Here is a 26664-nt window from a genome sequence, read left to right as displayed (position 1 = left end):
TATTTCTTGATGCATTCTCAAGCATTTTCAATTTCTTTCTAAGATTAACATTATTCTTAACTAGGGCCTCTTGCAATTGTTTAGAAGCTGAAACATCTTGGTCAAGCTTTTGTACAAAAATTTTTGAAGTAATCTGATCTTCTTTTATGTCTTTAAGCTCCTTAAGTGTGTTGAATCAGTTTGTTCTCTATGTAGTGGAAATTGGGGCTAATAGTTTTAGCAAAATTAGCACTAAGTCCCAAAGAGGCTCCAGAGTCACCTGAGTGGGCCTCTCCCATATAGGAATTTTTTGTTGGGTGTAGAAATGCTTACCTTGAAGAAAAGTTCCCTGGCTTAGTTCCGTCTGGTTTATTCCACCTCCAGTGGTTGACAAAGGCTCAGAATCTTCTACAGACTTTCCCTGTGCAGGGAGTTTTGGCTCCAGGCTCTCCATAACGCTGTACACTGCCTCAGGAGTAAGGTCCGCCCCTAGCTCCGGGGTTACCTCACCCCTTGGAGAGCTGGTAATCCGAGTCTGCGGGGGTGGTGCTCGTACGTCTGGACTCAAGGTGGTATCCGGCCCAGGAGACGCAAACCCGGTCTCGCTCGACCCCGGTGCCCTCAGCAGGCTAGCTTCAGACATCAGGTTAGTAGCTCCCTGCATCTGCCGCAACAGGTCTTCAATATTGCCGAGAGTTGGCACAACAGAGCGCTGCGAGGCACCTAAAGAGCTCTTGCCTCTCCTCTTCGGCATAGTTAGAAAGTCGGGATGCAAACCCTCCGTAGCAAGTAGAAATAAAAAGAAGATCTGAACGGCAGGAAGCGTACTTCTCAGCATGTCTTAGCGGCTGCCATCTTGGATCCTTTCTTCCAAGAAAAATGATTTTTATTTTCAATTTAGTGATCATACTGTGTCCGTTCTGATAATTTATATCTGCTGTCTATATTTTGCACTATGGCCCCCTTTTACTAAACCGCAATAGCAGTTTTTAGCGAAGGGAGCCTATGAGCATCAAGAGTAGCACAGGGCATTCACTGCAGCTCCCTGCGCTAAAAACCGCTATCACGGTTTAGTAAAAAGGGAGGGGGTATATTTGTCTATTTTTGTATAGTTGTTACTGAGGTGACATTGCATAGAGTGATCTGCCTTAACCTCTTTGAAAAAACCTCAGAATATATATAATTAACATTTTCTGTGCTTTATGTTTTTTAAAAATTTTATTGTTGGTAGATCATTTTGACTTGGTCATTTTAAAAGTAGCTCGCAAGCCCACAAAGTGTGGGCACTCCTGATGTAGGCAAACATTTAATGAGACGGAGTCAGCATGGGTTCAGCCGAGGGAGATCTTGCCTCACCAATTTGCTTGACTTCTTTGAAGGTGTGAATAAACATGTGGATAAAGATGAGACAGTTGATTTAGTGTATCTAGATTTTCAGAAAGCTTTTGATAAAGTTACTAACGAGAGGCTCCTGAGAAATTAAATGCATGGGATAGGTGGCAAAGTTAAGTTGTGGATTAGGAATTGGCTATCGGATAGAAAACAGAGGGTAGGGTTAAATGGTCATTTTTCTCAATGGAGGAGAGTGAACAGGCGGGTGCCACAGGGGTCTGTACTGGGACTGGTGCTACTTAATTTATTTATAAATGATCTGCAAATTGGAATGACGAGTGAGGTGATTAAATTTGCAGATGACACTAAACTGTTCAAAATTGTTAAAATGCATGCAGATTGTGAAAAATTACAGGCAGACCTTAGGAAATTGGAATACTGGGTGTCCAAGTGGCAGATGAAATTTAATATGATCAAATGCAAAGTGATGCACATTGAGAAGAATAACCCGAATTAGTTACCGGATGCTAGGATCCACCTTAGGGGATAGCACCCAAGAAAGGGATCTAGGTGTCATTGTAAACAATACAATGAAACCTTCCGCCCAATGTGGTCCCTATTCATAAAAGTGGTCACAGGGATGAAGCAGGAAACTACAGGCCGGTGAACCTCACTTCAGTTGTTGGAAAAATAATGGAAGTGTTGCTGAAAGAAAGGTTAGTGAACTTCCTTGAATCTAATGGGTTACAGGATCCAAGGTAACATGGCTTTACAAAAGGTAAATCGTGCCAAACGAACCTGATTGAATTTTTTGATTGGGTGACCAGAGAGCTGGATCGAGAACATATGCTAGATGTAATTTACTTAGATTTCAGCAAAGCCTTTGATACAGTTCCTCATAGGAGGCTGTTGAACAAACTTGAAGGGCTGAAGTTAGGACCCAAAGTGGTGAACTGGGTTAGAAACTGGCTGTCGGACAGACACCAGAGGGTGGTCGCTCGGAGGAAGGAAAGGTGAGTAGTGGAGTCCCTCAGGGTTTGGTGCTGGGGCCAATCCTGTTCAATATGTTTGTGAGTGACATTGCTGAAGGGTTAGAAGGAAAAAAAGTGTGCCTTTTTGCAGATGATACCAAGATTTGTAACAGAGTAGACACCAAAGAGGGAGTGGAAAATATGAAAAAGGATCTGCAAAAGTTAGAGGAATGGTCTAATGCCTGGCAACTAAAATTCAATGCAAAGAAATGCAGAGTAATACATTTGGGGATTAATAATCGGAAGAAACCGTATATGCTAGGAGGAGAGAAGCTGATATGCACGGACAGGGAAAGGGACCTTGGGGTGATAGTGTCCGAAGATCTAAAGGCAAAAAAACAGTGTGACAAGGCAGTGGCTGCTGCCAGAAGGATGCTGGGCTGTATAAAGAGAGGCGTAGCCAGTAGAAGGAAGAAGGTGTTGATACCCCTGTACAGGTCATTGGTAAGGCCCCACTTGGAGTATTGTGTTCAGTTTTAGAGACCGTATCTGGCGAAGGACGTAAGAAGACTTGAAGCGGTCCAGAGGAGGGCGACGAAAATGATAGGAGGCTTGTGCCAGAAGACATATGAGAGACTGGAAGCCCTGAATATGTATACCCAAAAGGAAAGGAGAGACAGGGGAGATATGATTCAGAAGTTCAAATACTTGAAGGGTATTAATGTAGAACATAATCTTTTCCAGAAAAAGGAAAATGGTAAAACCAGAGGACATAATTTGAGGTTGAGGGGTGGTAGATTCAAAGGCAATGTTAGGAAATTCTACTTTACGGATAGGGTGGTGGATGCCTGGATTGCGCTCCCGAGAGAGGTAGTGGAGAGTAAAACTGTGACTGAGTTCAAAGAAGCGTGGGATGAACACAGAGGATCTAGAATCTGAAAATAATATTAAAAATTGAACTAAGGCCAGTACTGGGCAGACTTGCATGTTCTGTGTCTGTATATGGCCATTTGGTGGAAGATGGGCTGGGGAGGGCTTCAATGGCTGGGAGGGTGTAGATGGGCTGGAGTAGGTTTTAACGGAGATTTCGGCAGTTGGAACCCAAGCACAGTACCGGGTAGAGCTTTGGATTCTTGCCCAGAAATAGCTAAGAAGAAAAAATTAAAAAATTAAAATTGAATCAGGTTGGGCAGACTGGATGGACCATTCGGGTCTTTATCTGCCGTCATCTACTATGTTACTATGTGCGGCAGCTGCCAAAAAAGCAAACAAGATGCTAAGAATTATTAAAAAAGGAATGGTTAACAAGACTAAGAATATTATAATGCCTCTGTATCATTCCAAAGTGCACACTCACCTGGAGTATTGCGTTCAATTCTGGTCTCCTTATCTCAAGAAAGATATAGTGGCGCTAGAAAAGGTTCAAAGAAGAGCGACCAGGTTGATAAAGGGGATGGAACTCCTCTCGTATGAGGAAAGACTGGAAAGGTTAGGGCTCTTCAGCTTGGAAAAGGGAAGGCTTAGGGGAGATATGATTGAAGCCTACAAAATCCTGAGTGGAATAGAACGGGTACAAGTGAATCAATTTTTCACTCTGTCAAAAATTACAAAGACTAGGGGACACTCGATGAAATTGCAGAGAAATACTTTCAAAACCAATAGGAGGAAATATTTTTTCACTCAAAGAATAGTTAAGCTCTGGAACGCATTGTCAGAGGTTGTGGTAAAGGCGGATAGCGTAGCAGGTTTTAAGAAAAGTTTGGCAAATTCCTGGAGGAAAAGTCCATAGTCTGTTATTAAGACATAGGGGAAGTCTCTGCTTGCCCTGGATTGGTAGCATGGAATGTTGCTACTCTTTGGGTTTTGGCCAGGTACTAGTGACCTGGATTGGCCACCATGAGAACGGGCTACTGGGCTTGATGGACCATTGGTCTGACCTAGTAATGCTATTCTTATAAGTGTTTGAGGCTTGTGTAGTTAAGGCAGAGTTTACAGGAATAGGGCAAGGACAGGAGCAGTAACAAAACTTGTGGGGACGGGACAGAGAAATTGAGTTCCTGCGGGGACAGGGAAAAATTTGTCCCCATGCCATTCTCTACGCTTATGGCTACAGACCCTTGCGTTTGCACACTATAGAATTGATGTGTATCCTTACAGAACTGCACTTAGGGCAGTGGTCTCCAAACCTTTTTCATGTAAAGGACCACAGTGTGAATACGAGAAAGCTCCAAGGGCCACCAAAAATTTCAGCCTTACACATATTACTAAATTTGTAAAATGCTTTAACCTGCTTGTTCAGACTGGGTATTAAACATTGAAAATTAATACTAATATTGATTCTATATTTTAAGGATAATATTTTATGTATAATCAATTTTTATTGAGGGCAAGCAATGATAAGAAGTAACCAATTACAGCAGCAATATAACACAGATAATATTACAAAAGGCAAATTCCCAACAATAAAAACAACGTGCCCCCTCAACATGTTGTGTATCTAAGAACTATCCCATGGGCACAATCAAAATAAATGCATTTACAGGATTTGAAGAGCATTTCAACTACAATGGAGGACTCTGGGAGCCACACTTAAGGTGTTTATGCATGCAAGTTCCACTTTTCAGTGCATGTACATGCACAAAGATGTGTCTAACTTCAAGCACCTATAGAATTGTATTTCATGTATGTTGGGCTGAGGATTGAGATAATGAACAGCACAGTAGCACCATCATCGCCTCCCCCTTTCTCTTCTCCCCATCTTGTAATTAGTATGCTGCTTTTGTGGCTCAGCTGTAAATCTCCAGTAGCAGAATCACTTTGTTAGGTGTAGCTAAGAGGAGTTGCTTTCAAAAATTTATCACCCTAATATCTTCTCAGGAAGATCCATAAATTATCTTAAAGTGTTCCCTGCTAGCCAAGTCCAATTTATTTATTTATTTATAACATTTCTATTCCGCACTATCAGTCAGTTTCTAGGCGGATTACAGATGTACATACATAGTTCGCAAGACAGAATATAGTCTATACATTTCTAAAAACCACCACCTACTCTCTCAGAAAGCTACTTCTAGTGACACTGATTCAACTACTGAGTACCGTGTTTCCCTGAAAATAAGCCCTATTCTGAAAATAAGCCCTAGCATGATTTTTAAAGATGCTCCTAATATAAGCTTTACCCCAGAAATAAGCCCTAGTTAAGATCGACCCCTGAAGACCCTCCTGAATGTCCCTGACACTCCCCGACTCCATCCCTGACAATAGTGCTGCCTGATTCACCCAAAAAAATCAGACTCGGTAGTACAGCAACCCCCCATCCCAGTTAGACCTGACATACTTCCTTTTTAAGGCCTCCAAAAACAGCAGCGGCAGCAGCACTCTGAACGGGCTGCTTCGCGGTATTCCCCGCCGGGGCTTGGCCTTCTTCTCTGCAGCATCTTTCTATCCATCCCATCCCCCTATGCAACAGAACCCCACCAACCCTCCCACAGTAAGACTAACATACCTTCACTCTGAGGCTTCCAAAAACAGCGACAGAGCTCTGAATGGGCTGCTTCGCGGCCTTCCCTCTGCCGCATCACTGGTGCTGGGCCTGCTTCAGCTCAGCCTGTAGCTGGAATCTGGAGAAGACTTCTGCCTCAAACGTGACCAAAGTAATGCCAAGACCTCAAACCCCCAGGAATCCACTTGCCATAATGGGGGAGGGGGGAGGAAATGCAGCTGGTCCCACTAAAGCCCATCCCGGACCGCCACAGGGCCAAACAGCCTGTGCTCAAGCTCCTGATAAATCAGGTGCAAGCCTAGCTTAGAGGAGCTAAAAAGAATGGCTAAACAGGTTCATAGATGGTTGCCCTGTTAGCAGCAGACTTCAACTGAAAGTCTGTATCTTCTCCCAGGCAGAGTTGCCTCAGGATTGTTGGGGTCCTCCAAGCACTGCAAGCCTGGAAAAATTTGGATGAAATCCTGAAATTAACAAAAATCTACTCAGAGAAGATTAGAAAGATACCTTCTCAACTCGCTTGCAGAAGGGCAAACTGAGTAGACAGAGTACAGCCCTCTGGGAAAGGAGATGGAGCTGAAAGACTTGAATGACATCCTTCTGCAGGAAACTCACAGTTTGGGGGAAATAACTCACTTGACCAGCTTACTATACCCAGTGCACTAGAAGTATTGTTGTTACTAGGATTGGCAGCATCCTACCAGTCAGAGCCTTGAAGACAAGTAAAAGGGTTTTAGTTATTACTAAATTGGAAGTATGGAGGCATTGTTTAATCTCTAGTCCTTGTAACTTCACTACAAGCACAGGGCGAAATCCCTCCTCCATTCTCCCATCTTGTGACTTTCCAAAGGAAACCAAGGTTCAAATGCAAAAGCAAAGGCAAAGGCAAAAGCGCACTGATCCTACAATTAGATCTCAGCAGCGCGTTCGACCTGGTAGACCACGAAATCATGCTACTGTGCCTTGAAGCAATGGGAATCTCGGGAAAGGCAAAGAAATGGTTCCAAGAGTTCCTAACAAACAGATCCTACCGAGTAATCAGTAATGGAAACTACTCTAAACCATGGAAAAACCCTTCAGGCGTGCCTCAAGGTTCCCCCCTATCCCCCACACTTTTCAATATCTATATCGCCTCCTTAGGTCACCTACTACAAAAACTAAATTTAATATACTACATCTATGCGGACGACATATCCATCCTTATACCCTTAAACGACATCACAAAAGAAACAGTAGATAATCTCTCAAACACAATGACCGAAATCGATAAATGGACCACTAATTTCAAACTAAAACTAAACGCAGAGAAAACAAAAGTCTTTCTGGCTAGTCCCAATGACAAAATTACGAAAACATCGATAAAAATAAACAACCACGAATACCCAATTTCCAAAAACATAAAAATACTGGGTATCACTCTTGACACTCACCTAACTATGACTGACCACACAAACTCACTAGTGAAAAAATGCTTTTATACGCTATGGAAACTAAGAACCATAAAAAAATTCTTTGACCCTTCATCATTCAGGTTGCTGGTACAGGCACTGATCCTATCCCTTCTTGACTACTGCAACATCATCTACCTAGGCATCCCACAAAAAACAATAAAAAAACTAAGATTAATACAAAACACCGCCGTTCACCTAATTTTCGGACTTAGAAAAAACGACCACATCAGCCCCTACTATAAAAAGCTGCACTGGCTTCCAATAGAAGCGTGAATTCTATTCAAATTCGCTTGCACCTGTTTCAAACAAGCCTGGGGACTAGCACCTTCAAACCTACAAACTCACTTCACCCTACACAACCCCACAAGAATGACCAGAAACAAAAACATCTTTGCATACCCAAAGACTACAGGCTGCAGATACAAATCCTTCTTGGACAGAACCTTTAAGTTCCAAGCGAACAGACAGCAAACCTGGCTGAAAAACCACATAAACGAACCAAATATGACTTATAATGCATTCCGCAAATCGATCAAAACCACCCTATTCGCTAAATTCATTGACTAAAACGGTCCCCTCCCCCACTAAGACCCCCCTCATGTATGTTCTAAATCTTTCAGACACTCATTACCCTTAGATCTCCAATTAATATGTAAGTTTACCATTTAGACTATTGTACGGCATCTAGACTCTTTGTTCGGTACTGTATTTAAACTTATTGTATAGTATTGTATTTAGACTCACTGTATTGTATTATATGTGGACTTATTGTATTGTATTACCATTGTACTGTACTAAGACCTTTGTTATTCGCTGAATGTCCAGCCTTCTTACATTGTAAACCGCCTAGAAGTCGCCTGACTATGGCGGTATAGAAAAATAAAGTTATTATTATTATTATTATTATAAATCCCGCTTCCTCTGCTAATATTTTCTGAAAATTTGGGTGAGTTACTTTCACTACTTGCCTTTTTACATCTGAGCTCTAGGCAGTTTATCTTCAGATACATTGGGTTCATAGTCCAAGGGAAAGATCCACTAAGGATACTAATCATGTGCGTCATTAGTAAATAAGCTCCAAAGCATAACATGCTCGGATCTGGCGTAGGTAAAGCACATTAATGTGTATTAGACTAGCTTTACTAAAAGGCACCATCTCCCATCAAAGGTACCCACTTAAGTGTATGCCCCAAAGAAATTATGTAGTATCGAACCAGAATTTTTTGCCATGATACAGATTTTTAAAATCTCTGTACATATAACCTGGCTAAGCGACTAACCCTTCGTGATCCAATTGTCACTGAAGGACTGAAATTATCCACTGCTCTCCCGCTTGCTCTTTCTTTAAAAAAATTTTTATATTTATTAAATTTTCAGTATTCATCAAGCAAAAATATGACAATCTACCTACCACTTGATACAGAAAACAGGAACTTATAGAAGTAACACCAAAAGAAACTACTAATTCCGCAACATAATTATAGAACATCTTAATTAACAGAAAAGTTTTTCCTTAGCCCCCAAATAAAGGAGAGAGCAGAAAAATCAGTGGGGGATACATTAAAAAATACAAAAAGCAAATGGAGCCAGGCATCTTCTTAAAAGCCCTTATTCAGCAACTGTCCTTATTTTGAATAGCTGTGTCAGGCTGAACTGGAAATTTAACATTAAGAAAAGATTGAAATTGTTTTGAATCAAAAAACACATTTCACATGACTAATTCTCACCAAACATTCTACTGGAAACCAAAGAAAAAAAGTTCCACCATTTTGTACTACTCTATTCCAGAGAATAAGGAACTGCTTATGCCTTTCCTGTCTCACCCTGGAAACATCTGGAAAACACCATATTACATTACATTAGTGATTTTTATTCCGCCATTACCTTGCGGTTCAAGGCGGATTACAGAAGAGGATTTCTGGACATGTCCAGAGGTGTTACAGAGTAGAGCGGGTTGCTTCAGAGTATTGAAATGTTTCATACAGGGTTAATTAGTCTTCATGGATTTTTTTGAATAACAGGGTTTTTATTTCTTTTCTGAAAGTTTTGTAGTCTGGGGTCACGATTAGTAGATTTGAGAGTTGGTGGTCTAGTTTTGCTGCCTGTGTGGCTAGTAGACCATCGTACAGTTTTTTTTCCATTTGATGTCTCTGATTGGAGGGTATGTGAATGGTGTCTGGGTTCTCCTGTGTCTGGTTACATAGATGATGACGGCAGATAAGGGCCCACTCCTGGTGACAGGTTCCCTTGGCTTAACCCTCTAAGGGATCCCACATGGGCATCCCATTAGCTCTTAAATTCTTGCACGCTGTTTGCCTCGATCACCTGCACCGGGAGCTCGTTCCAAGGATCAACCACTCTCTCGGTGAAGAAATATTTCCTGGTGTCGCCATGAAATTTCCCACCCCTGAGTTTGAGCAGATGCCCTCTTGTGGCTGAGGGTCCTTTGAGAAAGAGAATCTCTGGTTGTGGTAGTTTGGATTAGGCGGTTGTTCAAGTAGGCTGGGCTGTCACCATTTATGGATTTAAATAATTCTACTGGAAATACCCAGATATCTTCTTTATTGTAATCCGTGGCTATGTTACATCTGCTGCGATATGTATTGTAACTCTTCACTGTTACTTGTAATCTACTCTTTTCCTGTAATGTAATTCTACTGGAAATGCCCAGATATCATCTTTATTGTAATCCGCCTAGAACCGCAAGGCACAGGCGGAATAGAAATCCCTAATGTAATGTAATGTAAATAATAGACAGTAGAATTTAAATAGTATTCTTGCTTGAACTGGGAGCCAGTATGAGTCGAGGTATGCCTCGGTGATGTGGTCATGTTTTCTTAGTGAATAGATTAGTCTCAGGGCTGTGTTTTGTACTGTTTGTAGTTGTTTTCTCATTGTTGTGGAGCAGGGGAGATATAGAATGTTGTAGTAGTCAAGGAGACCTAGGACTAGGAACCAGACCATGAGCTGGAATTGTTTTCTGTCAAAGAATTTTCGAACTAGCCTTAGGTTTCTCATGACCGCAAATGATTTCTGTATTGTTCTGTTGATTTGTGGTTGCATGGTGCAGCATCTGTCTATTGTCATTCACAGAAGTTTTAAAGTGGGCTGAATGGGGTATGTGATTGAGTTTATTACTAGGTTTATCATGGTTGGGGTTTTATTTTTTCCGAGAAGTATGAATTTTGTTTTGTCTGGGTTCAGTTTTAGTTTGTGGTCTTTCATCCATGTTGCCACTGTTTCTAGAGTTCTGTGTAGTGTGTCTGTCATGGTGGGCGTTGACTGATCAAAAGGAAGGAGAATGGTGATGTCATCTGCATTTTTATAGGATGTTAAGACTATTTTGTCTAGACAGGTGCCGAGGGATGCAATGTAGAGATTGAAGAGTGTTGGGAATAATGGCGATCCTTGGGGTATGCCACAGGGGTTGGACCATGGTTCTGATTTTTCTTTGTTTGTCTTTACTCTGTAGGTCCTGGATTGTAGGAATCCTTGAAACCATGTGTGTACTTTGCCTGTGATTCCTATTGTATCTAGTATTTGTAGCAGGATGTCGTGGTCTACCAGGTCAAATGCTGTGGTGAGATCTAGTTGAATAATCAGCATTTTTTGCCTGTGCTGAAGTATTGTGTAGCTGTGTCCAGAAGGGATCCTAGTAGTATCTCAATGCTGAAGTTGGTTCTGAATCCAGACTGTGTAGGGTGGAGCAAATTGTGGTTTTCTAGGTAGTTGGTGAGGAGTTTAGCTACGAGGCCTTACATTAGCTTGACATATAGTGGAATTGAGGCTATGGGTCTGTAGTTGGATGGCTGATCTTTTGCTCATTTTGGGTCTTTTAAGATCTGGGTGACAATGATTTTGGAGAGGTCTGGTGGGAAAAGGCTATCTGTGAGCATGGTTTGTATCCATTGCATGAGGAGAGTGCAGAATTTTATGCTGGAGGTTTTTAATAGGTTTGGAGGGCATTGGTTGAGGTTGCAAGCTGTGTGGCTGTATTTTTTATAGAGTTTGTTAAGGTCGGACCATTGCATTGTGAAGAAGTGAGACCAGGTTCTATCTGCTGCAGCTGATTCTTTTTCTGTGGGGGACATTATGATCTCTTCTAGGTGGGTTGGGGTTCCTGTGAAGTTTGTCCTGGCAATTGTAATTTTGTTTTTAAAGTATTCAGCTAAAAGGGTGGCTGAAGGGAGTTGTCGTTTTTGGCTTGGTAGGGTTTGGTGTCTGTGAGTTCTTTTAGTAATTGGAATAGTTTTTTTGCGTCTTGAGCTTCTATGTCTATTTGATTTGTGTAGTATGTCTTTCTGTTGACCATAAAACATTTCAGATCTATTGTTCACCCTCTCCAAGGTAGGGAGAACGAGAGGACACTCTCTGAAGTTGAAAGAGGATAGATTCTGTACAAATGTAAGGAAGTTCTTCTTCACCCAGAGAGTGGTAGAAAACTGGAACGCTCTTCCGGAGTCTGTTATAGGGGAAAACACCCTCCAGTGATTCAAGACAAAGTTGGACAAGTTTCTGCTAAACTGGAACGTACGCAGGTGAGGCTGGACTCATTTAGAGCACTGGTCTTTGACCTGGGGGCCACCGGGTGAGTGGATGCTGGGCACAATGGACCACTGGTCTTACCCAGCAGCGGCAATTCTAATGTTCTTATGTATGTTCTTAATGCCAGTAAATGATTTCTAGTAGAGAATGACATGGGGAAAAAAATCTATCCCCGTCACTGCCCCGTCACCGGACCACCGTCCCCTTCACCACCCCGTCCCCGCCGTCCCCTTTACCACCCCGTCCCTGTCCCTGCCATCCCCTTCATCGCCCCGTCCCCGCAGCATCCACCCTTCCCTCTCGCCACCTCACTGCCCTTCAGCGGCCCGAGAATCTCCCTCCCCCTTACCTTCATGGCGTAAAGAAACTTAAGGGAGGGAAGGCGTGTGGTCACCGATCGTGTGCACGGCCCCTTCTCTCCCTCCAGCCAAATCTATCTCCCTCTCTCCCCCTTACCTTCGCGGCAGTTTAGAAAAGAAACTGATGCCAGCGAAGCCTGCCTGAGCCGCCCTGCAGTCGCGTGTGTGTGGGCGGAAGCTTCTCCTCTGACAATTGTCATTTTATAAACACAAATAAAACAGAGCAAGATTCAACAAAACCCATTTCCCCTCCCTTTCACAAATATCCTCCCCTTCACTATTGTGAAAACTGAACAAACCAAATTACTACAGAATGCTACATAGAAAAATCAAGCTAACAGAATACTTTAGTCACACATGGCAAGAATAATGTTAGGGGAGTACAACTAGGGCAATTGCCCCCTGGTCAGAGAGAGAGCCCTAAGCCAGCTGGAAGCTAAAGAAGCACAGTCTGGGTTTTGCGGTTCCCAGTTATGTCTAATATCAGCTCTAGCAGAATACATATTTCAAATCTGAAATATTCAAATCATAAAATATAAAATACATTTATTTTTTTTCTTTTTGTTGTCTGGTAATTTTATTCTTCAAATCACATTGGTCTCAGGCTTTTTGACACGGGTGCAATTTTTTTTTACCATAGGAGTAAGACTTTTCATCGCTCCAACGGGGCGGTAAAAGGTCTTATCCCCATTCCCGCAGGGCGGTGAAAGGTCTTGTCCCCATTCCTGCGGTAAACCAGTTGCAAATGTCTCCATTCCTGTGGATTTAAAGCTGTGGTAAACCTGTGGTTTACCGTGGTAAATGGTCCCCGTGTCATTCTCTAATTTCTAGCAATCTCTTGCTCTTTTTTACACAGATCTCAAGATGCCAGGAACTCGGTCTTCAACCAGGGACAATCTATTTCATATCGATGCCTCCTGGAGAAGAAAAATGTTCCTTAGTAGTATCTACCTCATCCCAGTCTGTGTGAATATTTGCCATCTACCAAACTCATCACATAAACAGGTGGAAGGGAGAATAAAGTATAAACCCTTCTGCTGTGCCCCACCCCCATCCAAAGTAACATGAAGGACCATCCAGTATACTGTGCCCCTTTCTCTACTTACACTCTGGGTGCACATCCTAATAACGACCAAACACCTGTGATATGGTAGTACTGCACATCAGCTTTTGGTATAGAGATTCTCTCTTCCCATAAAAACACACACACTTACATGCTCTAAATTTCAAATTCAACTAGCTTCCCTCCACATCATCACTGTGCAACTGTGAACACTTGCACAGACACACCAGCCAAGTTCTAAATGAATCTTTGGTCTCTTTCCATAAGCTTCCCTTCACAAATGAACCGTGCTCAACACCCTTCAACGACAGGAGTTGAAAATGAAGGAAAGTCAAATGTCTGGTTGGCTCCCTCCTCAGCTACCTGGTATTTGGACTCCCAGTAAATGGATGCAGGAAGAGATAACCAGTGCTTACTCAGTTCTGCACAGGCCTAGGATAAAGGAACTCTCTGTTTTAAGCCAGCAACTCCCAACTGACCTGGAGGACTACCAGCCAGTCGGATTTTCAGCATTTTCGCAGTAGTAGCATAGCCAGACCTGTTATTTTGGGTGGGCCTTCCAAAACTCCCCATAGAACATAAGAACATAAGAATTGCCTCTGTCGGGTCAGACCGGAGGTCCATCGTGCCCGGCAGTCCGCTCACGCGGCGGCCTCTCAGGTCCAGGACCTGAAAGTGCTCCTACCCTAAAACTCACATACGCTTTTCGCTTTTGTCCTGTAGAGTAACCTTCTATCTATACCCTCCCTTCCTTTGTCCTGCATCTCTCTCCCTCTCTTCCACCTCCAGAACCAGCATTTGCCCACCCCCTCCCCATGGCCCAGCAACCCCCACCAGCAGATCTGCCAAGTCTCCTGTTTAGTGTAGGGTTACCATACGGCTCCAGAAAAAGGAGGACGGATTGAGATATCCGGGTTTTACTTCCATTGCTTCCAGTGAAAGCAATGAAAGTTAAAAACGGATGTCTCAATCAATCCGCCTTTTTCTGGAGCCATATGGTAACCCTACTTGCTAGTAATAGGTTCAAAATGGCACCAGCAAATCCTAGAAGTTGCACCTTTAGGGGTTAGGTTTGTACATGACGACAAAAGTCTTTTGCAGTACTATGACTTGTGGTCAGGAATGACCGAGGCGTGGGAGTGGGGGAGCATCAATGGGGGGAAGGGGAGCCCCACATCATGCCTTTGCAGCCTGAAGCTTCTGGGACACTAACCCCCTCTTTTACTAAGGTGCGCTAACTGATTAGCACATGCTAATCGAATCAGCGTGCGCTAAAAGCTAACGTGTCCATAGATTAACATGCACGCGTTAGATTTAGTGCATGTTAAATCGATTAGCGCACCTTAGTAAAAGCGAGCCTAAAATAACCCTAGTTTTTTGCTGGGGTTATTTTTCCTGTTTGTGTGTTCACCACCACAGTAATGAGAAGTTTTGTATGCATTTGCATCTTTCTACTCTGTACCACAGGGTAACCTAAATATTTCTAAATGTTATTTATGAATCGCAGATACCTCACGGTCCTAAGCGATTTTACAAAGATAAAACCAGCACATTAACTGTTGAATTTACAATCAATTAAGACCATACAATAATCATTGTCTGAATTTATTAAACAAATAAGTTTTCACTAATCTTCTAAAACGCATGTAAGAGAATAATAGTGAAATTAACGGTCAAATTATAGACTCCCATTTGGCCACTCGGTAGGAAAGTAAATTTGTTACATATCTTTTATACTTGCATCCCTTTACAAATGGAAAAGCGAAATTAGTAATATAGCAATGAAATCTGCATTAGATCCCTTTAACACACATTATGGCAAAGCAGCACATTTGTCGCTTAATGCAGCTTACCACCTCTTTGAGAGGCCCTTCTACTCAGCTGCGCTAAAAAATGGCCTGCACTAGTTTTAGCACGTGTGTTTCTCACGCACCAAGGCCATTTTTAACATGGCTGTAAAATGGCTGCCCTTCCCATATTTCCTATTCATTGCCATGCACTAAGTTCCCAATTAGCACATGGCCATTACCGTGCGAGTCCTCATTGCTACCTATTTACTAGCTGGTAAGGGCTCATGCGCTATCCAATTAGCGCAGGGAACATCTACTCTCTGCCTCCAAACATGCCTCCGTACTAAAATATAAAACCTATATTTTAGTGCATAGGTAGCATGCGCAAATTCTAAAAGTACCACTGAATGCCCAAGCACACTCTAAGGTTGTGAAATTTAACCTTTGGTAAGCACACATTAGTACTTACTGCAGCTCCGTAAAAGGACCCCTTAATCTTTTCATGATACCTAGAAGGAATTTGTTGCCAGAGGACATGGTCAAGATTATTAGTTTATCTGGGTTTTTAAAAATGCTTGGATAATTCTACAGAGAGGACAAGTCCGTTAACATCTATTAATTGGAAAGATGTGGTGGTGGTGGGTTGTCATCACCTTTTATCTCTGGGAATGAGCAGCAAAAAATGAATCTGTCCACTAAGATGCAGCAGGTACTTCTAAGTAGAGAATTACATGGGAATGGAGAGCAGCGGTAAACCATGGTAACGGGAAATCTGCTGACACATCACCGCTGATGCGGAGACAAAAATCTTTTTACCGCCTGCATGAACGGTAAAAAGCTTTGTTCCCGCAGTTAGCAATAAAATCAGCTAGAATTCCCCACTCTCTATTGAGCTCTCTCTCTTTTACCTAAACTGTAGTGATGCCGATGCTGGGCTTAGCTTGTCCTCCCTCCACCTCCTCCTCCCCCTGACTTGTGTTAAAGAGGACCCAGCAGTAAGGGTGGACCCAATTGGTCCTTGCTGGTGTGTAAGAGAAGACCCAATAGGTCTTGTCCTACTCCTGTAACAATGGCCCAACTGTGCACCACAGCCCACACCAATTTAAAATATTTAGTTGCAGCAGCAGTGACGGGAATGGAGTTCTTGGTGACGGTGATGGAGCGGTGATGGGGACAAATTTTTTCACTGCATCATTCTCTGCTTCTAAGTGACTGGATGCCAGGCTTAATGGACCACTGATCAGACCCAGCAAGGCACTTCATATGGTTCATATTTTCACATGATACTAAGGCCTCCTTTTATGAAACTGCGATAGCAGTTTCTAGCACAGGGAGCCGCACTGAATGGCCTAGGAGTACAAATGGAGACAATGTCTCCGTACAGAACATGGTTCAGACATCATCTGAAGAAGTGTGCTCCAGTTCTGGAGCAGAGGCCATCTAGAGAAGGGTTACCACGATGGTGCAGAATCAGTAACATAAGCCTTATGAGATGAGACAACAGCCTAAGCTGTAAAAACTGAAGAGCCCTGATGCCACCAACGCTGCTGGAGGCCAAAGACTAAAGAACTTCTGGCTGGCTCTAGAGGGGTCCCAAAGAGGCTAGCAGGAGTAGAAGGCACAAAAGATTAAAAATGAAATAATAAAAATCTGAGCACAAAGGGTAAAACAAAAAAACAGGCTACAAGGGAAAACCATTTATCACCACAACCGTTTACATTTTTGGTTCATGCCCAAGTTGCACAAAAAATGGTTTCAAATAGGCTCTGTCCATCCACAGCAACTACTAAGCTCTATAAAATAATTCCATGCTTGTAAATAGGAATATTCTGCAAGGAAGAGGGTAGAATGACATATCCAAGAAACACTTAAGATATGAATAATGTACAAGAGATTTTTTTCAGCGGTAAAAAGTTCTAGAATACATTTTCTAGCATGAAGCTGAAATGGTTAGTCATAAAAGTGAAAGAAAAGGGGTTTTGGATTTGCCCACCCCTTTTTCAGTTGTAGCTCAAAGCAAGTTATATTCAAATACACTTTGAAATGGGACGACTCAAAAAGAATGGTAGATAGATGGAGATGCCTCACAGGGAATTAGCAGGGGGCAAAAAAGAAAAAGCCAAAACCTCAATTCCGATCTGGTTAGAAGTTCAATTTTTCTTCTCTATTTTTCCAAAAATACTTTCATAAACATAATCATTTAAATAAAACTCTACAAAATTTTAAAACTTTAATATTGTACTAGTGCTCAGAAAATGGCTACCACGTAACTCTCTGTGCTCAGTTTTCAACAAATAGCGAAACAGAAAAAAAAAAAAAAAAAAAAAGTTTAACAGAATTCAAGAAGGCCTGGGATGGATAGAGAAGAACCCACAGAAAATCAAAGTAAAAAACAGAGATCAGCTAGGGCTATGCCAAAAAAGGGGGCCTCGCAGTCATAGTTTCTATACATCTTATTCTCCTTGGACTGCCCCCCTCTCCTTACCAACCTCCTCTGCTTGGCTAAGCCACACTGCTTCTACAGCAGGGGTGTCAAAGTCCCTCCTCGAGGGCCGCAATCCAGTCGGGTTTTCAGGATTTCCCCAATGAATATGCATGAGATCTATTTGCATGCACTGCTTTCCATTGTATGCTAATAGAGTTCATGCATATTCATTGCAGAAATCTTGAAAACCCGACTGGATTGCGGCCCTCAAGGAGGGACTTTGACACCCCTGCTGTACAGGCTCTTTCATTTGTTGGTGGCTCAGCAGGATCAGAGCTGCCAAGAGTCAGCTTCTCCTCATTTGGAAACTCAGCCATATGGCTTTCCTGGGATATAGCCACTGAATGGCCTTTGCAGTTTAACTTTTTCCATGTTTCTACCCTGTAGGACTCAGGAGCATTAACTGGGTCATTTTTTTTGGGGGGGATGGGGGAAATGAGGATCAATTCCTTCTCCTGCTGGCGTATTGCCTGCATTTGAGCTCCTCAGCAGCTGGAAAAGATCAAACAGTACCCAGCATTCTTGCGCCACACAGATGGGTACTTCAGCTGGGTGGGTGTTGGGGGGGGGGATTGATATCCATTAACAACCCAGGTCAGCTGTCAAAAGCTAAACCCTGCTGCTAGAATCCTCAGCAAAATAAATTCAAGCAAATACCAAGCCCAACCTTCCCTGTAGCTCTGCTCAGGAGAAGCTGCAAAGTAAAAAATGGAAAAGGGGTTCCATTCAATGTCCCTGGGGGAATACAATAGGAACTAGAACTGTTCCATTTTCGATAAGCAGAAACTATAAATGGAAATCAAATACCCGCACAACCAACCTCTCCTCTGCCCCTCCCACCTGGCTTTCATAAGGGAATCTTCTCATCCTCCTGTACAATCCCTGATCTGCCAAGCAGGTACTACTTACACTGTTCTGAAAATTATCTCTGAATGCAGCACGCAGCTCCTTCCCTCAGGCATACAACCTTAGTGCTTGAGAAATCTCACCTCTGATCTGGCTGAGCCATGAGTAGAAGAACCCCCTTCTGGTGCACAGTGTTAACCAGCCTTCAACTAGTTGTCATACCCATGAACTATCACATACACAAAAGGCTAAAATTTCAGTCTGGTTAGGTGCTGTTCCCAGTGAAAGTATTCTTGGAGGTCATAGTGTCAAACTTGTGCTGAAGTTTAAGCCTAATATCGGTTACTAATCTTAATCACAAGAAAATACATTGGGCTCTCTGGTTTCCCCACACACTGATGCCCTCTTCCACCACCACTACATTTTGGCACCGGCAGGGCCTCCAAGTTACCCAGTTCTAGAAGGGATATTTTAGGTCCTGGATTTCTGATAACTTCACTTGAATGATTATGGGAACCTCCATGTTGATTTCAATAGGTAGAATCAAGAACTACAAATCCCACACTACTTTGGGATGCAAGTTTTAAGTAGGACAGGCCAAAAAAAATGTCTTCCTCATGGAATAAGGAAACTTGCCAGCTCCGCTTTGATTTAGTGCTAGCACACAAAGACCCTGATTCTGAAAAGTGCCGTCCTGATTTTAGGCAGCTATAGGCGACCTACAACTGTCTAATCAACCAATCGGGAAGCACATTTTTAAAAAAAATGCTCCCCAGGTAGGCCGCTTATATTGAAGGCACCTCTGGGAGCCTAGGGAGGCCCACGAGACGCCTAAGCTCACCTAAGGGCCTTAGGCGAACCTAGGCGGCCCTACGCTTCTCCCTAGTAGAGGAAGACGCTTAAAATGTAGGCCAGCAAAATGTTGGTCTACATTGTAAGTAGATGCGGCCGCTATACTTATCGCGGCAAGAGATCTCCCTGCCGCAATAAGTATAGCAGCCGCGGCCGCCTGTCCAATCACCGGCAGGAGGGTGCCGAACTGCTCCTGCCGGAACACCCCCCCTCCCCAAACTCGTAATCGTCGGCAGGAGGGTGCCCAATTCCTCCTGCCGGAACCTCGGAACCCCCCCAAATTCGTAATCGCCGGCAGGAGGGTGCCCAACTCCTCCTGCCGGAAAGCCGGACCCCCGGACCCCCTCCGGACCCCCCATGCTAACGATCTCCCCCCCAACTAACCTCCCTCCCCCCAACTAACCTTTAAATGTTGGTTGGCTGGATGGGTCTTGCAGCCGTCCAGCCGACAGACCCGCCTCGTCGAAATGAGTCAGGCCCACCCTTTCCCAGCCCATCCCCGCTAAGTCTAAGGCCTGATTGGCTCAGGCTCTAGAAGCCTGGACCAATCAGCCTTAGGCATAGCGGGTCCGCCCCATCCCCACTAATCCTAAGGCCTGATTGGCCCAGGTGCCAAGGTTAGTTGGGGGGGGGGGAAGGTCGTTAGCATGGGGGGTCCGGAGGGGGTCCAGCTTTCCGGCAGGAGGAGTTGGGCACCCTCTTGCCGGCAATTACGAGTTTGGGGGGGGGTTCTGGGGTTCCGGCAGGAGGAGTTGGGCACCCTCCTGCCGGCGATCGGACAGGCGGCCGCTATACCACGTCTACTCATTAACCTGACTCTCTAACAGGCGTCTGTAACATGGACGCTGGTTACAGAATCGGGGTTAGTGTAGGCCCGATTCTGTATAGGACACCTCTCCCGGGCGTCCTATACAGAATCAGGGCCAAAATGTCTCCTGAGGCGGCAGCACCTGCAGAACTAAATGTCCTCTGGACCGCTCCCAACCCTCTACTAGGCAAGACCTAACCCTGTGAAGTCTCAAAGTTCTCATGGATCAGAGCCCAGGATGGTTTGCGCACACAAGTCCGCAAAAAGAATATAGGTCCAGTGATTTTGAAATACTGTTTTTAGACCCATGAACTAAGCAGGGTTATGCGACAAAGAGGGCTGGATCACACAAATAAACAAACAGAAAAAGATTTAAAAAACAAAAGCATGGGAAGCAGTCAGGGCTGGTGTTAACACACAATGGGTTCCAAGGCAGAAGTTTAAGACGGGGCCCCAAAGCCCACCAGTAGGCTTTATTTCATTCAGATTTAGGCAGGCTTAACATGGGGGCCCAGGACAATTGCTCTGTTTCTACTCCTTTAACGCCATCTCCATTTAAAGCAACACTGCTGCAAAGCCAGGGTCCTCAGAATCCCTGCATGCCTCAAAGTCTTATTCTGTATTCTTCTTTTCTGAACATGTTCCAATAAAAAAAAGAAGAAAAAAAAACCAGAAACCTTTTTGAACACAACATGCCCATCCTATTCTCATCCCTCACCATCTGTGTGTTTATGATCAGCACTGCCAAACATTTTGTTCAAATTCTAGGACGTGCACAGCCTAAAAATGTTTTGGTTGGTTTGGCTCCCCCCCCCCCCCCCTCAAACTTTCATGTGTGAAATGAACAAAAAGAACCCCTACATTTTGTTTTAATGAATTAACATGCATCAGAACTTTTTAATGCATACAAAAACAATTTAAGGTGTGTTAACAACCCAAATATGCAGTAACGAATGCAAAATCCCTATCAAATGCAAGAGACTCCCTTTTCATCAATTTGTAGAAATCGTAAAATAAGGAGGTCCACCCAGAATTAAAAGAAGCCTATTTTCTGGGATACTCACAAGCATGGATCTAAAAAAGAAAAACCAAACCACCGTCATAAGAACATAAGAATAGTCATACTGGGTCAGACCAATGGTATCTTCTTTCCACAGTAGCCAATCCAGGTCACAGGTACCTAGCAGAAACCCAAATAGTAGCAACATTCCATGCTATCAATCCCAGAGGAAGCAGTGGCTTCCCCATGACTGTCTCAATAGCAGACTGTGGACTTTTCCTCCAAGAACCTGTCCAAACCTTTCTTAAACCCAGCTATGCTAACCACTGTTACCACATCCTCCAGCAACGAGTTCCAGAGCTTAAGGATTCTCTGAGTGAAAAAAAATATTTCCTCTTATTGGTTTTAAAGGTATTCCCATGTAAAGTCAGTCTTCATGCACAGCCTCACATGGCCTAAACATTTGGGCAGCAAATCTGTAAATTTGACGCCTCAATGCCATGAGCTTAGTGCCAATTCTACATCGGCATCTTGGAACCTTGATTCTGTTATACAATACAGTAGACCAGTGTATTTCAAACTGTGTGCCTCCTGAGATTTCAGGTGTGTCATGGTACACTGGGGAAGAGGAGAGATGCCAGCGCCAGCTAAGTGTCTACAGGACGTGCCTCTTGCGGAGAAGCACGTCCTGTAAGCAATCTCCCGATGCCAGCACCTTTTCTCTTTGCCAGCCCTTCTCTCCAGCAAAGGTCCTTCTTTTGGTGCAAGGCCTTTGCGCATGCGCCAATGGCGGCGCGCTTCCAGATGACTTGAGCCAGGGTTTAGTGTGCCCCGGCGTGAAAAACTGCAGTAGACTCTCAGTTAAATGGTTCTCATGAGGATTAATATAGTTTCTGGTTGCTTGAGAGTTACTATTAAAAATAGGCCTAATATTTATTTATTCATTCAATTTTCTATACCGGTCCCCCAGGGGAGCTCAGAATAGTTTAGAATTTATTCAGATACCCAAGCATTTTTCCTCATACTATGCCATACCATAAACTGTTCCAGACAAACTACCGGACATGTGGTAGGCAAAGCGTCGGCGTACTCAGGTGTGGCACGCCAAGTTTACACTTATATTTCCACCAGAAATTGATTTTATTTTCATTTGTATTTAAAGTATTACAATATTTCTTCGATTTATTTTGCTTGTTGCTTGAGTTCCAGTTAACAGGGAGCCTAAGAGGAGATTGTCATGCCCTTAGAGGCACACTCTTATGCCATGTCAATGACAGATGTTACATTGGCATACCTAGGTGCAACAAGTGACAAGCACAGTTTATAGTATTCTATCAGCCATGCATGTACCTTGGAGATACCCATAGGCAAAGCAAAGGCAGACCATGGGTGTATGTGTTCCTTGGAGTTAGACGCTACCTTAAAAAATAGTGCCTAGTTTACACAGGCACCTAACTGCCAATTAATGGCACCTCAGACATGCCTAACTCTAGATATCACTTTATAAAATTAGCTATAACACCATATACAAAAGATATTTGTAGGGGGTGGGGAGGAAGGGATGGGCAGTGGGCACAGCTTTGCACTTGTGTGCGCGTTATCAGTATCAATCCCAGATATCCTCTGAGTTTAAACTGAGGGGCAAACGCCCCAGGAAGGGAGGGAGGAGGTGAGGCAAGAATGCATTCACCAATAAATATGCATGTCTGCAACAAGCCAGAGATGGCCTGTCCTTGGCTTATATACCATTCTTTCTTCCAGCTGCAGAAACATGCTGCTAATTGCAGATGTGCACATCTCCCCCCTCCCCCACACCCCCTCCTTCAACCCTCAATCCCTGACCTTTGAAAGCACTGCCAGAAAAACCCATTATTCTGTGTTCTCAACATCCCAGGCTTGCCCTTCCTCCTCTTCAGTGGCAGGATTCAGTTTAATCCTGACCTAGAGGAAGGGAGGGACAGAGGCCAGATGTCAGAGTCCTTGCCAGAAGAAATCTGACACTCTCCAGCCATGCAACCAGTAGTACCTAAAGGCACAGCAAAAAAAATGAGCAAGAGAAAACTGTTATAAACTTGACTCATCTCTCTAATTTCTCTTAATCAGAGCAATCTTAATTCACTGCTGAATTTTACTTAACACCGCTGTGGAAACTAGTCATGGAGGTATTAATTCAATTTTCTAGTGCCACTGGGCATTTTATTTAAAAAAAAAAAAATTAAAAAGGAAACTTTAAATTACAAGTAGAATAAAAGTGTAAATATCTAGAGTTTTGTTAAATTGTGGAAGATCATCATTTACTGTCTTACCAAATCATTTCTGTGCTTAGTTTCAAAATGAAGACTGCTTCATATCCGTTTCTAGGATGGGCATCTCATGTTCCCACCAGTTAAATGTCAAGTGTAGCTTATCGGCACTAGGCTACTTCCATTTTCTTATCAAGGAAAATCATTTGGAATTCAGACACGTCCATAACCTTTCCTGCCAGGCTTTACTTAAGACAATTTTGGGAGGTTAAATTAATTACAGGCAGCTGTTCAGAGTAAGAAAAAGGTCGGGGAGGGGACAGGATGTAAGATGTGCAGAGGGAGGGATCAACGGACAGATGTGCAGAGGCTGAGGGAAGGAGGGGGGGGGGGGGGATCTGCCAAGTGAGAAATCGAAGGGAGCACCCACATTTGCAAAGCCCAAGAACCGAGAAAAGGGAAACCCAAATTATGTGAGTGTTTTAGATCGAGAGAAAATTGGGGAGGGGTACTCAAGATGTGCAAACAGCGAGATTGGGGGTGGAAATGGGAGGAAGGGGGACTTGTGCAAAAGGCGAGATTGGAAGAAAAATGGAGGGTACAGATGTGCAAAGCGCTGGATAGTATGAAAACGGGGGAATCTCCCATGCACAGCACGAGATTAAGGAAAATCGGGTGTAATCCAGATGTGCACAGCACCAGATTGAGGGAACCCAGAGGCGCAACGTGAGAGATTAGGGTCTGGGGGGGGGGAGGTGAGTGTGCCTAACAAGAGATGAGAAGGTGGGCCGACGAGCGAAGAGAAATTAAGAAGGGAGTCCAGATGTGCAGGACGAGAAAGCGCCCTCCCAGATGTGTACACCTTTCATGATTCCATTTTACGTTCCGGAGCGTTATATGCTTCAGCACAATAAACAGTGTGGGGGAAAGAGAAGCCGCCCCCCCCCCCCCCCCTCAGCTTTGCAGAACTTTAACAAAGAGACGAGAACAGCTGCAGATCTGCAGCAAACCCGAGAAACCAACTCCGACTTCGGCACAAGCTAGCACTACCCTTCCCACCGGATCCCATCTGACGTCAAATAGCAAATGGAGCTCGACAGATGCAAAAGAAATACGAAGAGAGCGCGGAAGCTGCGCTGCCTTAAGTCTTACCTCTCGCAGTGGCATCAAATCCCCGAAGGTAAGCGCAGTTGGGACTTTCTAACAAGCTCAGCCCGAGGGGGGGAGTCTCCTTTCTTTCTGCAGGGAGGGGGGGAGGGGCCCGACGGTCGCAGAGTTTGTTCCTTGTCCAGGAAAAGTTCGCAAGCCGGGGCTCCCCCCGTGCTCCTCCACAATTACTGCTGAGCCCTCGCTTTCTCCTCCGTTGCACTGATTTGTCCAGAACGAATCGCTTTAACGTTCTCGCTTACCTCCTTCGGCGCCCCGCCTCCGATGACGTCACGCCGCGGGATGGGGGAAGGGAACAGAGGAGGAGGAAGAGGAAGAAGTGGGGGGATGATGACCCTTTTTGGAGACTCTAGTTCTTAAAGAGGCAGCATCCCGTTTCTTACCTTATCATTTAGCAGCAGACTGCTGAGGAAATATTACAGTAGATTAATAAAAGATATGGCTTCAAATAATGTATTGCAAAAAACTCCAAGGTCTGATATTTTAAATTATGTGGCATCTTTTTCTATTGTTTGCTAGGGAACTTTTATATAGCTATTAAGATCATCATTAGCATCATCATTGAAGGGATTTTTTTTCTGAGTTGAAGACAGCAGAATAAAGTCATGCATACACGGTCTTTAAATGTGCCAACATTATTTCATTGTTCTTTCCATGACATGTTCTCCAGCTAGCACAGAGTTCTTCAAGCACTGATACCTATAGTCTCACACCTTTTAGTTTTTAATTCTTTCAGAATCGAGCAGCATTTTGTAGGTTGGAAACAAAACCATAAAATAGGGCTTCTCCACTTTCTCCAGGAGGCATATCCTTGTCAGTCTGGTTTTCAAGATTACCGCGATGAATATGTATGAGATAGATTTATAGAAAGTAGGTCTCTGCTGTCTACAAATTGATCTCATGCATGTCCATCCTGGTAATCCAGAAAATTTGTATGGTCCTGGGAAGGGTTCAGAAGCACTGATCTAAAGCTCCCATAACATGTATCTAGAAACCACTGTGTATTCTTAGTTCTTCTGCAAGTAAAGATGTACATTTGCTATATCTTTGTAATGTGGCCATGTCTTCATTCAGGGCAGGATTCTCAAAACTTACTGCACTCTTAACATGGTCGCTAAACCGGTTCCAGCCAGATTAACCTGCCAGTATTTTACCGGCCTTTAATATTAAAATGGTAGTTAAATGGACTCATCAATATTTAAAGGAGCACTTCAGGTGATTTTCTATCATCACTGGGTGATTCTCTAACCTCGTTGTGCCACATTTGCGGCCAAAATTTTCTGACAGGATCTGAGCTGTCGTAGCCTTACTTTCCAGTCAGTGCTTGGGTGCTGATTGGCACAGGTATTGACAGGAAAATAAGGCTTGACAGCTCAGACCTCCCCCTGAAAATTAAACTATAAAAAGACCCCCAGATTGAAGGCCCTCAGATGCCAACTCCTTCCTGCTATTGGGTTCCTGTACCCCTAACACCCCAGCAGGAGGAATACCCACTCCTTCAAGTCACCGATACTTCCCAGCCCCTATAACCCCCCAGCAGGAGGGATGCCCTCTCCTCTCCTGCCACCGGTGATTCCTACCCCCCAACAATCCCCCAGCAGGACAGATGCCCACTCCTTCCCGTTGCCGGTGATTCCCACCACCCTGAATCCCATGGCAGGAGGGATGCCCATTCCTTCCCGCCACTGATGCTTCCCCCCTGATACTCCCCCACCACCGGTGATTCTCACCTCCCAACAACCCCCTGGGAGGAGGGATGCCTACTCACTCCTGCTGCCGGTGATTCCCACCCCTAACGATACCCCCAGTAGGAGGGATGGCCACTCCTTCCTGCTGCTGGGTTCCCCTCTTCACCCCCCCCCCCATACCTTTTCAATGCTGGCCAGCTGAAAGAATGCCTACTCCTTCTGGCCTACAGATCATCTCTTCAAAATGGCAGGCCTTCCATTTCCTGGTGCATCCTGGGAAGCACCAGGGAGGGGCCTATTGTGCTGATTGGCCCAGGTGCTTAAGGCCAGTTAATCAGATAAGCTGACAGGACTTGGAGAGACCTGTGGCTCAGTTGATCGGGGCAGGGAGAGCAGTTATGACAAGAGGAAGAAGCTGTGCTTAGCGATTGCTCTTCCTCCCACTCTCTACCAGCAATTCTCTGCACAAATAGCATGCATATAATTTGCATGCTCTTATGCTGAGAATCACCTGTAAAATAAAAGTCGCTTCTATTACGGGCACTACATCGACTCGCCAGATTTTACCGGCAAGTTTTGAGAATCTTTC

At 44.0% G+C, this 26664-nt stretch overlaps 1 protein-coding gene across 2 annotated transcripts in view; it reads right to left on the bottom strand.

Annotated features, from left to right (window-relative positions):
* The window catches only part of SEMA4C (semaphorin 4C), a 100848-nt gene extending 76260 nt beyond the window's left edge, over positions 1–24588 (bottom strand). For both annotated transcript variants that reach the window (XM_033950258.1, XM_033950259.1), the window contains exon 1: positions 24373–24588. The gene's annotated coding sequence lies outside the window, so the exon portion shown is untranslated. The remainder of the gene's footprint in view (positions 1–24372) is intronic.
* Between the last annotated feature and the right edge of the window lie 2076 nt (positions 24589–26664).

This window comes from Geotrypetes seraphini, chromosome 6 (assembly GCF_902459505.1).
Source record: "Geotrypetes seraphini chromosome 6, aGeoSer1.1, whole genome shotgun sequence".
In the NCBI taxonomy this organism is placed as follows: Eukaryota; Metazoa; Chordata; class Amphibia; order Gymnophiona; family Dermophiidae; genus Geotrypetes; species Geotrypetes seraphini.
This window is presented reverse-complemented; position numbering and strand designations above follow the sequence as displayed.